Below are 13,212 nucleotides of genomic sequence, written 5' to 3' on the forward strand. Positions count from 1 at the left end.
AATTTCCTTTTTAGTGTTGGAAAAAGCTGTCCACCCGGTAATCCTTGGTCTACCCTGGTTACAACTTCATTCACCAGTAATCCATTGGGACACTCTGCAAATCACTAGATGGAGTCATTTTTGCTTTGACAACTGTCTCAAGATCCCTCTGGCACCCAGCATTCCCCTCCTGCACACGGAAGTAAAACCTCTGCCAGTTTATACAGACTTTGTCGATGTTTTTTTCCAAAAAGAAGGCAGTGATCTTTCCCCAACTTCGCCCTTTTCATTGTGTGATTGAACTAGTACCCGGATCTATGCCACCCCGGGGGAGAGTGTACCCATTATCGTTACCGGAAACCAAGGCTATGTCAGAGTACTTAACAGAAAACCTTGATAAAGGTGTCATACGACCTTCAAAATCGCCAGTAGGGGCTGGGTTCTTCTTTGTAGGGAAAAAGGATGGCTCCTTAAGACCCTGCATTGATTACTGAGGCCTAAATGCCATCACCAAGCGAGACTGCTATCCGCTACCGTTGATTCCCAAACTTCTTGACAGACTTCAGGGGGCGAGAATATTCACCAAGCTAGACCTATGGGGTGCCTATAACCTGGTTCGTATTTGTCCTGGGGACGAGTGGAAGACGGCATTCAACACCAGGGACGGACATTATGAGTATCTTGTAATGCCATTCGGCTTGTGCAATGCCCCTGCTTGGACGACTTGCTAATCTATTCTCGAGACTTGAAATCCCATAGACAACATGTGAGACAAGTTCTTCAAATACTCCGAGATAACCACTTATACGCCAAGCTAGAAAAATGTATGTTTGAGCAAGAGTCTCTTCCCTTTCTCGGATACATAGTTTCTGCAACAGGCTTCCAAATGGACCCTGGGAAAGTGGCAACTATTCGGGAGTGGCCTCATCCCCGAGGCCTGAAATCATTGCAACGCTTCCTAGGTTTTGCACATTTTTATAGACAAGTCATTCCTCACTACTCTGCCAAAGTGGCGCCACTCACTGCCCTTACCACGAAGGGGGCCAACGCAGTGGAATGGCCAAAGGCAGCCTGCCAGTCATTTGAGAACCTCAAGGAGGACTTTGTTCAAGACATTTGCCTTCACCATCCAGACCCTCTCTGCCCATTTGTTGTGGAGGTGGACGCTTCCAACGTAGCTGTGGGTGCTGTGTTAAGTCAATACACTTCATCTGGGAGATTGTTGCCATGCTCTTATTACTCTAAAAAATTCTCCCCCGCTGAATGTAACTACAGCATTGGGGATAAAGAACTCTTAGCGATCAAATTACCATTTGAAGAGTGGAGACAATGGTTGGAGGGGGCAGCACATCCTATTACTGTCTTCACGGACCATAAGAACTTAGAATTCTTATGCCAAGCGCAACAACTGAACCCTAGGCAAGCACAGTGGTCGTTGTTTTTTAATCGATTCAACTTCACATTTCGCTACAAACCAGCTTGCAAGAATGTACGAGCAGATGCCTTATCCAGGATCTCCATACAGGAGGAGGGAGAGGAATAGCCTCAGTATATCCTAGACCAGGATAGAGTCATTTTGTCCGGCACATCTGTAAGCTCAGACGGGAAAACCGTGGTTTCCCACCATGACCGCAAGAAAGCTCTGGCTTGGGGCACAAATCATACACCGGGGACGATGCGGGCCGAGAACGGACACTTGATTTACTCAACCGCTTTTATTGGTGGCCTACCATAAGGCAAGATGTCCGCATCTATGTTAGTTCCTGCCCCGTGTATGCACAACAAAAACCTAGAATCGGGAAGCCTTGGGGACTGTTACAACCTCTACCCATACCCACTGAGCCTTGGACACACATCGCTACAGATTTCGTTGTAGATCTCCCTACATCCGAAGGGAATACAGTCATCTGGGTCACGGTAGATTGCTTCTCCAAGATGGCGCACTTTGTCCCACTACCCAAACTACCGTCTGCACCAGAACTCGCTCAACTCTTTGCTCAGCATATTTTCCATATCCACGGACTTCCTCAGGACATTGTGTCCGATCGAGGGCCCCAGTTTACGGCTCAATATTGGAGAGCCTTGTGCAAACAATTCAATGTACAACTCAGCTTGTCATCAGCCTTCCATCCTCAGAGCAATGGACAGACGGAGCGCACCAATCGCTCTTTAAAGACTTTTCTCCGCGCTTTCGCCAACGAAAGCAAAACAACTGGGTGAGCCTGCTGCCTTTAGCCGAGTTCTCCTACAATAACCACACTCACTCAGTAACAGGCAAGTCTCTGTTCCTCACTGTGTTTGGGAAACAACTTAAGCCATCACTAATTTTGGCCACTCCCAGTATCTCACCGGCAGTTCAGCTATCGACTCAACAACTGCATAAGCTCTGGCTCATGCAATGGTAAGGGTCTATCCAAACCTTGCCAGAAACACCCAGATCCATCGTAGGGAATTTCTATTATTAAGGCCTGAGGTTCTTGCTCTTGGTGCTACTATACTTGTAAAATACCCTTATAAATGTGTAGTAAAATTTCAGGGAAAAACACATATATTTTTTGAAGTTAACCATTTAAAAGATTTCCTGAGTGCAAAAAGGCAAGTTTTGACTAATGAGAATGTGATTAGAGGTAATTAAATATATGCTGGACTCGCTCTCACAGTCAATTTTCATAATTTGGTGATTTCTTGTGATATTCCTCATTTATGGATTCATAATATCCTGCATATTTCCTCTATGATGTCTTTAGTTGCTTTAGGTATGGCATAGATTATATTAATTTCTTGAATTTAATATTGATATAATTCTCTATGTTGCTATTTTATTTTTCCTTTTTTATGTATATATACCAAACGCTATATTATTTCCTTTTCAAAGTTATTTACTTTGTAAAATTTTGAAAAAATTAATAAACAGATAATTTAAAAAAAACTCATTTATGCGCATGTGGGGGGTAATTTTCAAAGGACTTATTCGCGTACATGTAACTTACTATCAGAGCAATTTAAAAGACATTTACTCAAGTAAAATATACCTATGCAAGTAAATCCTATGGACAATTCAATGGCATATACTGTAGCAATTTTCAAAAGCCCACTTACATGTGTAATGTTCATTTACACATATAAAATCCAATTTTAAGTAAGTAAATGCTTTTTAAAATCAGGCCCTAAGTTTTGAAGGAATGATTTTCAAAATCTCTTCTTCTTTCTCTGAGATCCAACAAAGGAATGAATGAAAAAAAATGGTATTCTAATTTTACCTTTCTCCTAAAAAAACAAAACAAAACAAAACAATGAAGTCATGGCATGCAGCTGTCAACTGGGATAGTTTGTCTGAAAAAGTGCTGAAACATGATTGGTCTCACTCCTTCCTTGCTTCATCCCCAATCAGCTCCACTCTGTCTGGCTTCAAGTAAAAAAAACATATTTATTGTTTTTCATTCACCATAGACTTTAATGGGACCAAACCAACAGGATCATTCATCAAAATGTGTAATGGCATTATCGTGGGCGTTAGGGTACTAATGTCCACAATAACGCCATAACACATGTGCTTTTTTTTTTTGCATCACTAGATGCGTATGCAAATTTTGTCAAAGGGGAGAAGTTTGGGTGGGGGTTTATGAAAATGAGGGGTGTTTAACTTTGTGTGCAATAGTGTACCACACATTATCGCATATCTTAATGCCAGAAATAACTATACATTTTTCCCTGGCATTAAGCTGTGCGATATGCCAGAAATTGGTAGATTCAAGCTAGGGAAGACAATATTGTAGAAATCTCATCTTTGTGCATCTTTCCTCATTCCAAATCATATCAAATCTTATCTGATGTGTACTGTGCTGTTCATGTGTCTGACTGCATGTAAAACTGCCCCAAACCCTAGACAACCACCAAAACTTCACCTCGCAAACTTCACCTCGAGTTACTAGATGACCCTCCTATAGTGATATAAATAGTTGAGAATTGTGTTAGTTTTATAAGTAGGTTCTCTCTCTCTCTCTCTCTCTCTCTCTCTCTCTCTCTCTCTCTCTCTCTCTCTCTCTCTCTCTCTCTCTCTCTCTCTCTCTCTCTCTCTCTCTCTCTCTCTCTCTCTCTCTCATGAAAACAATGGTATTTTTCAGGGACCACAGCTACTCTTTTCAGATGCCCAAAACTGAACTAGAAATTGATTCATTCATTAACGTTTTCCATTTTGGTTAGAAAAAGAATGCCCATCCTTAGTTAGGGGTCTGGTCTTGGAAAAGAAATGATTGAAAAGGGGGGTATGGCAGAGGTTTATAGAATAATTTATGATGTGGAACAATTTATTAGAGAACAGTTATTTAACCTCTGAAATTATAACAGGACTAGGGCACATACAATGAATTAAATAGAAGCAGATTTAAAACATATTTATGAAGCTATTTTTTTCAATCAACACAGAATTAAGCTCTGGAATTAATTGACAGAAGATGCTACTCTTTCTAGCTTCCAGTACAAAAAAAATCATGCTTTGCTTCTCCCAGACAGGCTAATTTTAAAATGAGCACATATGGGTGTGTGAACGAACATATGCTGGAATTTTAAATTGGGCATATATTTATAAGATTTAAAATACCCCTAGTGTATGTAAGTAAGCTTTTAATTTTAAGAGGTCATTCAAGCATTCCTACTTCACAAATCTTCCACAGGACTTTGCCAGTTTTAATGTGCATATGTAAAAGGATTTTAAAATATGTTCATGCAAGGGACCTTCCCAGTTTTTCCAATTAGTCCATCAGTTTGCCCAGAGTTAATGGCGGCAACCTCTGACTAACTCAATGAATACCAGCTTCAGACAGTTATAAAGTGAGAGGTTTATTAATGGAGGAAAGCGGGAGTTCCTCCATGGGGCAAAAGTAAATACAAAGCAAACGGTGTATAATTCAGAATCTGCCCAGTGCTCTAGCGTGCGTGCTCAGCCTTATAAGGGTTTGGGTCTGCTGATACCAGATATCTGCATAATCCACACCCATCACCCTAATAGCCAATCAATAAATTTTAGCATGTGTGTGCGTGCTCTTACTATGGGCAGGAGCCTCTTGTTATCAGTAGCAGAGAATAAGACCAAGTTAGTTCCATTTTCCCAGGAATGATGTCATCTGTGCTGGCTGATTCTCTGGTAAGTTTAGTTATCATAGTGCTTCATAGTGCTAGTGACACGTCTGCAGGATATATGCAATTAATTATTCTACATTTCCCCCTTTGAAGGGTGACTCCTAGGAACCCTTCACACCTATCTGATTCACATATTGCCTGTCTTAGGTTGTCCCGCCTAGTTAAGGCTAATCCTTACTGGCTAGAGACTTACCCATCATAGTACCAATATGCTCGTTTTTCACAGATAGTCATTATAGGTGGTGGGAAATGGTTCAGTGTCATCATTAGAATCCAGGAGCATCAGGTTCAAGGTTTCAGCTTGATTGAGCATTATCCGAGTGCTGGTCTGTGTTATCAGCATTTCAGAGACTTGATCATGGCATCTTTGTAGGCAGATACAGAGGCATGGTAAGCAGAGGCAGACAACAAGCCCAAGTAAGGCAATCGTACAAATGGAGCCAATTAGAATTTTGAATCCTGAACCTAAACTAGAGAACCATGAGCCAAGGGATCCGAATGGATCACTGATATCAAGTCCTTTCCAGGTTTGCACCAGTACATGTGCAATTGGCATCATGTTGCAGGTGATTTCTTCAATTACTTCACCTTTGTCGTCTATTTGAAGACAACAGTTACTGAGGTTAAATTTAATCTAATGCTAGATGATTCTGGTAAATGGCATTCCAAAAACCTTTTTGCTGAGTGGCTAATACTCTCAGTGCTTTAGCAGTTTCATTAGTGATTATTTCAAAAACAGCTTGCAATCTTATAATACGATTTAACATATAAATTGGAGTTCTATAACCCCAAGAGCCATCCTGAGCCCAGGAGGCTGGATCGTAATATGCTATAATACATTCTGGGGGCCATTTGTCATCTTTCCAGTTACCTATTCTAAGGTCTCTCTTCTTATGAACATATGCGTATGTACTATACAAAGGCATCCCTAGTTGTTGACCCATCTGTAGGGGGATTAAGAAAAATGAGGGGCGAACAGTACCCACGGTACAGGTTCCAAACCAATCAGTTGGTAAGGAGGCATGTGCGTATCGTCCACATATCCAGTATAGACCTCGTGGGGCAGGCCAATTGGTAGGGATCTTGTGGGTACCTATCGAAAGAAGGGGCTCAGTAGTCCAAAGAGTTAGGTTTGGGATCACAGACGAGTTAGGCCAATGGGTGTACAGGATAGTGGTAGGGGAGGTGTAGTTAAGGGTAGTCTGAGACATACAAGAGGAATTGCCTACTGCTGTGGCATGATCCATGTTATAAGGTCTATGGATACACCAGGTAGGTATTATGGAGTGAGCCAATATCCATCGGGCTTTTTTAAATCGTGGGGGTAGAACAAGAGAGGAAGCATTATAGGACATGGACCAATTCCATTCTTTGGCTTCCCATGGCCAGTTATCTCCCATATCGGTACCACTACAAACATAACAGTTGGAAACATTAAGTGAGGTAGTAATGGCGTTAGCAAGTTCAATAAACAAATTTCGTGCAGTTTGGGATATGGGAAAGGGCTCATTAACATGTTGGTAAAATTCTTTAAAAATGGTGGAATGATCTAATGGACTCTTATGAATTACAACCTTCTGAATATAGAAGAGTCCTCCAGGTTCAGTTCCTGAGGCATGAATTTGGATACCGAAAATGTTACCCCATTTATAGAGAAATTCAGATGGATTGATAAGGGTAAAGTTAACTTTGTTACAAGTATTTAAGGCACAGTTGGACAGGCTTGATACCAGCATTAAGGAAGCAGACTTATAAGTGGTATACCATGTGGCAAAGGCTACGCAATCCCAGTAACCGTAGTAAGAATGCGCTACACCAGAGGTACAATGTCTCTTATCCTTGTATGTGCGGGGCCATTGTTTCGGACATATGTACTTATGATTGTGCATGTAAGTGTGGTGCCACGCTAGGGAAATTCCACAGGTCTGGATAAAATCCCAATTCGAGATCAAGCAACATACTTCGAAGATGAGGGAGGTAGGCTTGGCAATGGGGGGCAGGGGAACAGATGTCAGGAGCGGTCCTTGGGACGAGCCTCCTTTGTGAACTTGTAGCATTGCTGGGCGGGGGCTTCAGTAGGGTCAAACCAGGTGATGGTTGTCTGCATGGTACATACACTATATCATGTAGAATTATGGGAACAATATGTAACTGTCCCTTCACATTCATAATGGGATTTATATAGCAGGGTGGAAGTTTTAGTCGTACCATCTATAGTAACTGAGATGCAAGCATCACAATTCGGATCAGTGGTGCATACAAGGAGTATGCCACTCCAAAGGGACAACACACAAAAAGGATAAACATGTTAATGCAAAAAGTGAATTCCAAACTGGAAATACAAAAGCAAACTGATAGTAACGAAGATGATAAACAAGACAGCAAAAATACACATCCAGGTATCAAAGGTAAAGAAAAAGGGCTGTTGAAACATTTGAAACATCTTGGTCAAGTCCTTAAATAAGGGTAATTGTCCTTAAGTATCTGTGCGGCAGTCTGTATCTGTCAACTGGGGATGTGGACGTATGTCTTTAAGATGAGTCCACACCGTATCCTGACCAAGTTTAACTGAGGTAGGAGTGATGGCAGTAACAGGGAAGAGTCCCAAGTACACGGGGTCCTTCCAGCTCACTGGGCAGATTCTGAATTATACACTGTTTGCTTTGTATTTGCTTTTGCCCCATGGAGGAACTCCCGCTTTCCTCCATTAATAAATCTCTTACTTTATAACTGTCTGAAGCTGGTATTCATTGAGTTAATTAGTCAGAGGTTGCCGCTATTAACATCAGTCTACCCCAAGGTCATCGATACCCCTCTTGTTCTTCATTCTGCATGCCCCTAAGTTGACCCAGACCTTTCGCCCTGTCATGTAAACCCCAAAATGTGAGATTTACTGATTTGCTCCTCATCAGGAACAGCAGTAAAGTTACATGGATAACAAGTCAGCATGCGCTGCAGCCTCCAGTTTAAAATATGGAATTATGCACATTATTCTTGGGACTGTCCTGGAATGCTGTGCCCTGCCCCAAATCCAACTTTTTACTTTTGTGTGCACACACATCTATACGTGTATAATTTCCAGCTTTTAAAATATGCATTACTTGTGTAGGATACAGATGCTCGCATTATATGGGATTTTTTTTAGCGCGAGCAACGCTTTTAAAATTTGGTCCATAGTAGGGATGTGAATCGTTTTTTAACGATTAAAATTATTGTCCGATAATTTTAATATCGTCTTAAATCGTTATAGAACACAATACAATAGAAATTCCAACGATTTATCGTTAAAAATCGTTAAATCGTGTTAGTGCGCACTAACGGGAGTTAGTGCGCACTAACTCCCAGTTAGTGCGCACTAACTGAAAATGAAACAAATTGACACTTTCCAGGTCAGTAAAGGTCAGTTAGGAATGAATATGTGTTCCTATTGGCTGGCTGCCCTCTTATCTATTGATGTTAACCAGGTTCCCACTGAGGTGATGGTTTGGGGGATGGGAAATGGAAACTCAGGAACACTAACAGAAAATGATACAAATTATTGACACTTTCCAGGTCAGTAAAGGTCAGTTAGGAATGAATATGTATTCCTATTGGCTGGCTGCCCTCTTATCTATTGATGTTACCAAGGTTCCAACTGAGGTGATGGTTGGGGGGATGGGAAATGGAAACTGTTGGTACTTGACAAAAAAAGTAATGTGATCAGTCAATATGACTAGAACCTGTGCCCTATTCCTGATACCAGGGGTGTTGTGATCTTCCTGCACTCAGTGCCCTATCCCTGATACCAGTCTCAGACAGCTCCCTCCCTGCATTACTAGTGAGAGGCTGGCTTCACAGACAGGTGGGAGCTGCCTGACCCTCACTCCTGACTTCCCCCATGTCCCAGCCAGTGAATGGTGTGTAGGTGAGGGGGGGGGGGGGGGGGGGAGGATGGTGAAGTCTGAGACAGCTCCCTCCCTGCATTACTAGTGAGAGGCTGGCTTCACAGACAGGGGGGAGCTGCCTGACCCTCACTCCTGACTTCCCCCATGTCCCAGCCAGTGAATGGTGTGTAGGTGAGGGGGGGGGGAGGATGGTGAAGTCTGAGACAGCTCCCTCCCTGCATTACTAGTGAGAGGCTGGCTTCACAGACAGGGGGGAGCTGCCTGACCCTCACTCCTGACTTCCCCCATGTCCCAGCTAGTGAATGGTGTGTGGGTGAGGGGGGGTGGAGGATGGTGAAGTCTGAGACAGCTCCCTCCCTGCATTACTAGTGAGAGGCTGGCTTCACAGACAGGGGGGAGCTGCCTGACCCTCACTCCTCCAGCGTATTGTGATCTTCCTGCACACAGTGCCCTATCCCTATTAATACCAGGAGTGTTGTGATCTTCCTGCACGCAGTGCCCTATCCCTAATACCAGGGGTGTTGTGATCTTCCTGCATGCAGTGCCCTATCCCTGATACCGGGATGTGTGCAAGAAGATCACAACACCCCCGGTATCAGGAATAGGGCACTGTGTGCAGGAAGATCACAACACCCCCGGTATCAGGAATAGGGCACTGTGTGCAGGAAGATCACAACACTCCTGGTATTAATAGGGATAGGGCACTGTGTGCAGGAAGATCACAACACCCCCGGTATCAGGAATAGGGCACTGTGTGCAGGAAGATCACAACACTCCTGGTATTAATAGGGATATAGCACTGTGTACATGAAGATCACAACACCCCTGGTGCCAGGGTTAGGGCACTGTGTGCAAGAAGATCACAACACTCCTGGTATTAATAGGGATAGGGCACTGTGTGCAGGAAGATCACAACACCCCTGGTGTCAGGGTTAGGGCACTGTGTGCAGGAAGATCACAACACTCCTGGTATTAATAGGGATAGGGCACTGTGTGCAGGAAGATCACAACACCCCTGGTGTCAGGGTTAGGGCACTGTGTGCAGGAAGATCACAACACTCCTGGTATTAATAGGGATAGGGCACTGTGTACATGAAGATCAGAACACCCCTGGTGCCAGGGTTAGGGCACTGTGTGCAAGAAGATCACAACACTCCTGGTATTAATAGGGATAGGGCACTGTGTGCAGGAAGATCACAACACCCCTGGTGTCAGGGTTAGGGCACTGTGTGCAGGAAGATCACAACACTCCTGGTATTAATAGGGATAGGGCACTGTGTGCAGGAAGATCACAACACTCCTGGTGCCAGGGTTAGGGCACTGTGTGCAGGAAGATCACAACACCCCTGGTGCCAGGGTTAGGGCACTGTGTGCAGGAAGATCACAACACTCCTGGTATTAATAGGGATAGGGCACTGTGTGCAGGAAGATCACAACACCCCTGGTGCCAGGGTTAGGGCACTGTGTGCAGGAAGATCACAACCCTCCTGGTATTAATAGGGATAGGGCACTGTGTGCAGGAAGATCACAACACCCCTGGTGCCCGGGTTAGGGTACTGTGTGCAGGAAGATCACAACACTCCTGGTATTAATAGGGATAGGGCACTGTGTGCAGGAAGATCACAACACCCCTGGTGCCAGGGTTAGGGCACTGTGTGCAGGAAGATCACAACACTCCTGGTATTAATAGGGATAGGGCACTGTGTGCATGAAGATCACAACACCCCTGGTGTCAGGGTTAGGGCACTGTGTGCAGGAAGATCACAACACTCCTGGTATTAATAGGGATAGGGCACTGTGTGCAGAAGGATCACAACACCCCTGGTGCCAGGGTTAGGGCACTGTGTGCAGGAAGATCACAACACTCCTGGTATTAATAGGGATAGGGCACTGTGTGCAGGAAGATCACAACACCCCTGGTGCCAGGGTTAGGGCACTGTGTGCAGGAAGATCACAACACTCCTGGTATTAATAGGGATAGGGCACTGTGTGCAGGAAGATCACAACACCCCTGGTGCCAGGGTTAGGGCACTGTGTGCAGGAAGATCACAACACTCCTGGTATTAATAGGGATAGGGCACTGTGTGCAGGAAGATCACAATACCCCTGGTATCAGGGTTAGGGCACAAGTTCTAGTCACATTGACTGATCACATTACTTGTTTTGTCAAGCTACCAACTGTTTCCATTTCCCATCCCCCATATACTGTCAGTGGGAACCTTGGTAACATGAATAAATAAGAGGGCAGCCAATAGAAATACATATTCATTCCTAAACTGACCTTAACTGACCTGAAAAGTGTCAAATTGTATCATTTTCAGTTAGTGCGCACTAACTCGAGTTAGTGCGCACTAATCGGAAAAAACGATTTTTAACGATTTTTTAACTAAAAAATCGTGCCTAACACGATTTTCTTGCCCTGCCACACGATTTCTATCGTTAAGACGATATGGAACACGATTCACATCCCTAGTCCATAGACTTTAATGGCACCAAACCTGCTGTGAACTATGCAGTGAGTGGGATATAAATAAATTTCAATAAATAAATAAATTGAATGAGCTGAAAAGGATTTGGATTTTTGGAGACTACCGCCCAGTTTGGTTGACCCATGCCAAATAAAAAATTGACTCATTTATTACACTTTTCCATTCAGATTGAAACATGCACTTCCCTAGTTCAAAATGCAGGAAAGATATATATTGATGTTTTTCAATTTGTTCTTAGAGCTCATGGCTGAATTGTTTCCAGATAAGCAAACTTGCCGCAGTCTGATTGCTTTGGGGGTTTCTTTAAAATGTTGCCAATGCTGGAAGAATAAACATTTTTTGTGTCTCAATTTGGTTGCAAGTTTTTTTGTGACTTAAATTAAAATAAGACTGCAATGCTGGCTTGGAAATATATAAAAAACATTGGTCCTCCCTGAATTCTTATCCTTCCTTCCCTTCACCCACTTACTTCATATCCTGCTTGTCTTATATAGATTATTTTGAGGGGCAATCACTTCATTTCTTGCAACTTTACCAAATTAAAGCGGCCTTTGTTCTCAATTAAAACTCCACCTATTAGTTTACCTTTAGACTTTAGATCTTATCCCTTCCCATACTCTTATTTGCTTATCTGTTTTCACTAGATTACAGAATGCAAGATGAGGGGCTGTTTCTTATGAATATATGCATAGTGCTTTGATGTTCATTTCATATGGAAGCCTCTGAATGAGTACTAGCATGAGGAGATCTGCTCAGTTTGTTTTGACATCTATGACTTTGACCGGGAACTGAGCAATATAGATACTAAGTTTTGCATTTGCTTACCATTTATATATATATATATATATTTTTTTTTAATTTCATTTTGACAAAAATGTCCATATACATGCCTGTGACTATAACCTGTCTCCACTAACAGCCATCAACATTCAAGTTGCTGATTTTGGCTGATCATGATATGGTTGAACTCATACCTATCACTATACTATGAGTTCCAAAGAGATTGTTAAACTTATCCCAATTTCTATCGCTGATGGTGTATGAGCAAAAGCTGAAAAATACATCTATATGAGGAGGGAGTAAAGGAAAAGGGACTGAAAGCTTGAGGATGGAATACAATGTTTAATAATGTGGATACTACATTTTAAAAATAAATAAAAACATTTATAGATATGAGAAATAAATTAATCATTCTTATTTTTTCTTTAGATTCATTCTATAAATGTTGCTACTGAGGCTGTAAGACCAAGAAGAGGTGCAGAAGAGAGCAGATGACCTAGACCCCTTGATCCTCAAATAGCAGCGGATAAAGGATAATTGAAGAGTTACATGTCTTTCATTGAACCAGACCCATCTTTAGAAGTTAAATAATAACCAATAAAAAAATTTCCAATCTTCGGAAATGTACTTTGACAAGGAATGCTAAAGGAGTCTTAGAAATGATTTTACTTGATTGCAGAAGATATTCCTTTCCTTTGATGAGTTTATATCTGGTGTTTTTCTGAAGGGAAAAATATGGACTGTCAATAATAGGGATGTGAATCGTTTTTTGACGATTTAAAAAAATCGTCAGATATATTTTAAATCATCAAAAATCGTTAGAGTCGCAATACAATAGAAATTCCCCCGATTTATTGTGAAAAATCGTAAATCGGGGGAGGGGGGAGGGCGGGAAAACCAACACACCAAAACAACCCTAAAACCCACCCCGACCTTTTAAA

The 13,212-nt window shown here is 42.5% G+C and overlaps 1 long non-coding RNA gene across 1 annotated transcript in view; it reads left to right on the forward strand.

Moving 5' to 3' along the window:
* LOC115081157 overlaps positions 1-12,881 on the forward strand; it is a 196,123-nt gene extending 183,242 nt beyond the window's left edge. Inside the window, exon 3 of the long non-coding RNA XR_003853738.1 lies at positions 12,701-12,881. This is a non-coding gene — a long non-coding RNA (uncharacterized LOC115081157). The remainder of the gene's footprint in view (positions 1-12,700) is intronic.
* The last annotated feature ends 331 nt before the right edge of the window (positions 12,882-13,212 follow it).

This window comes from Rhinatrema bivittatum, chromosome 1 (assembly GCF_901001135.1).
Source record: "Rhinatrema bivittatum chromosome 1, aRhiBiv1.1, whole genome shotgun sequence".
NCBI lineage: Eukaryota > Metazoa > Chordata > Amphibia > Gymnophiona > Rhinatrematidae > Rhinatrema > Rhinatrema bivittatum.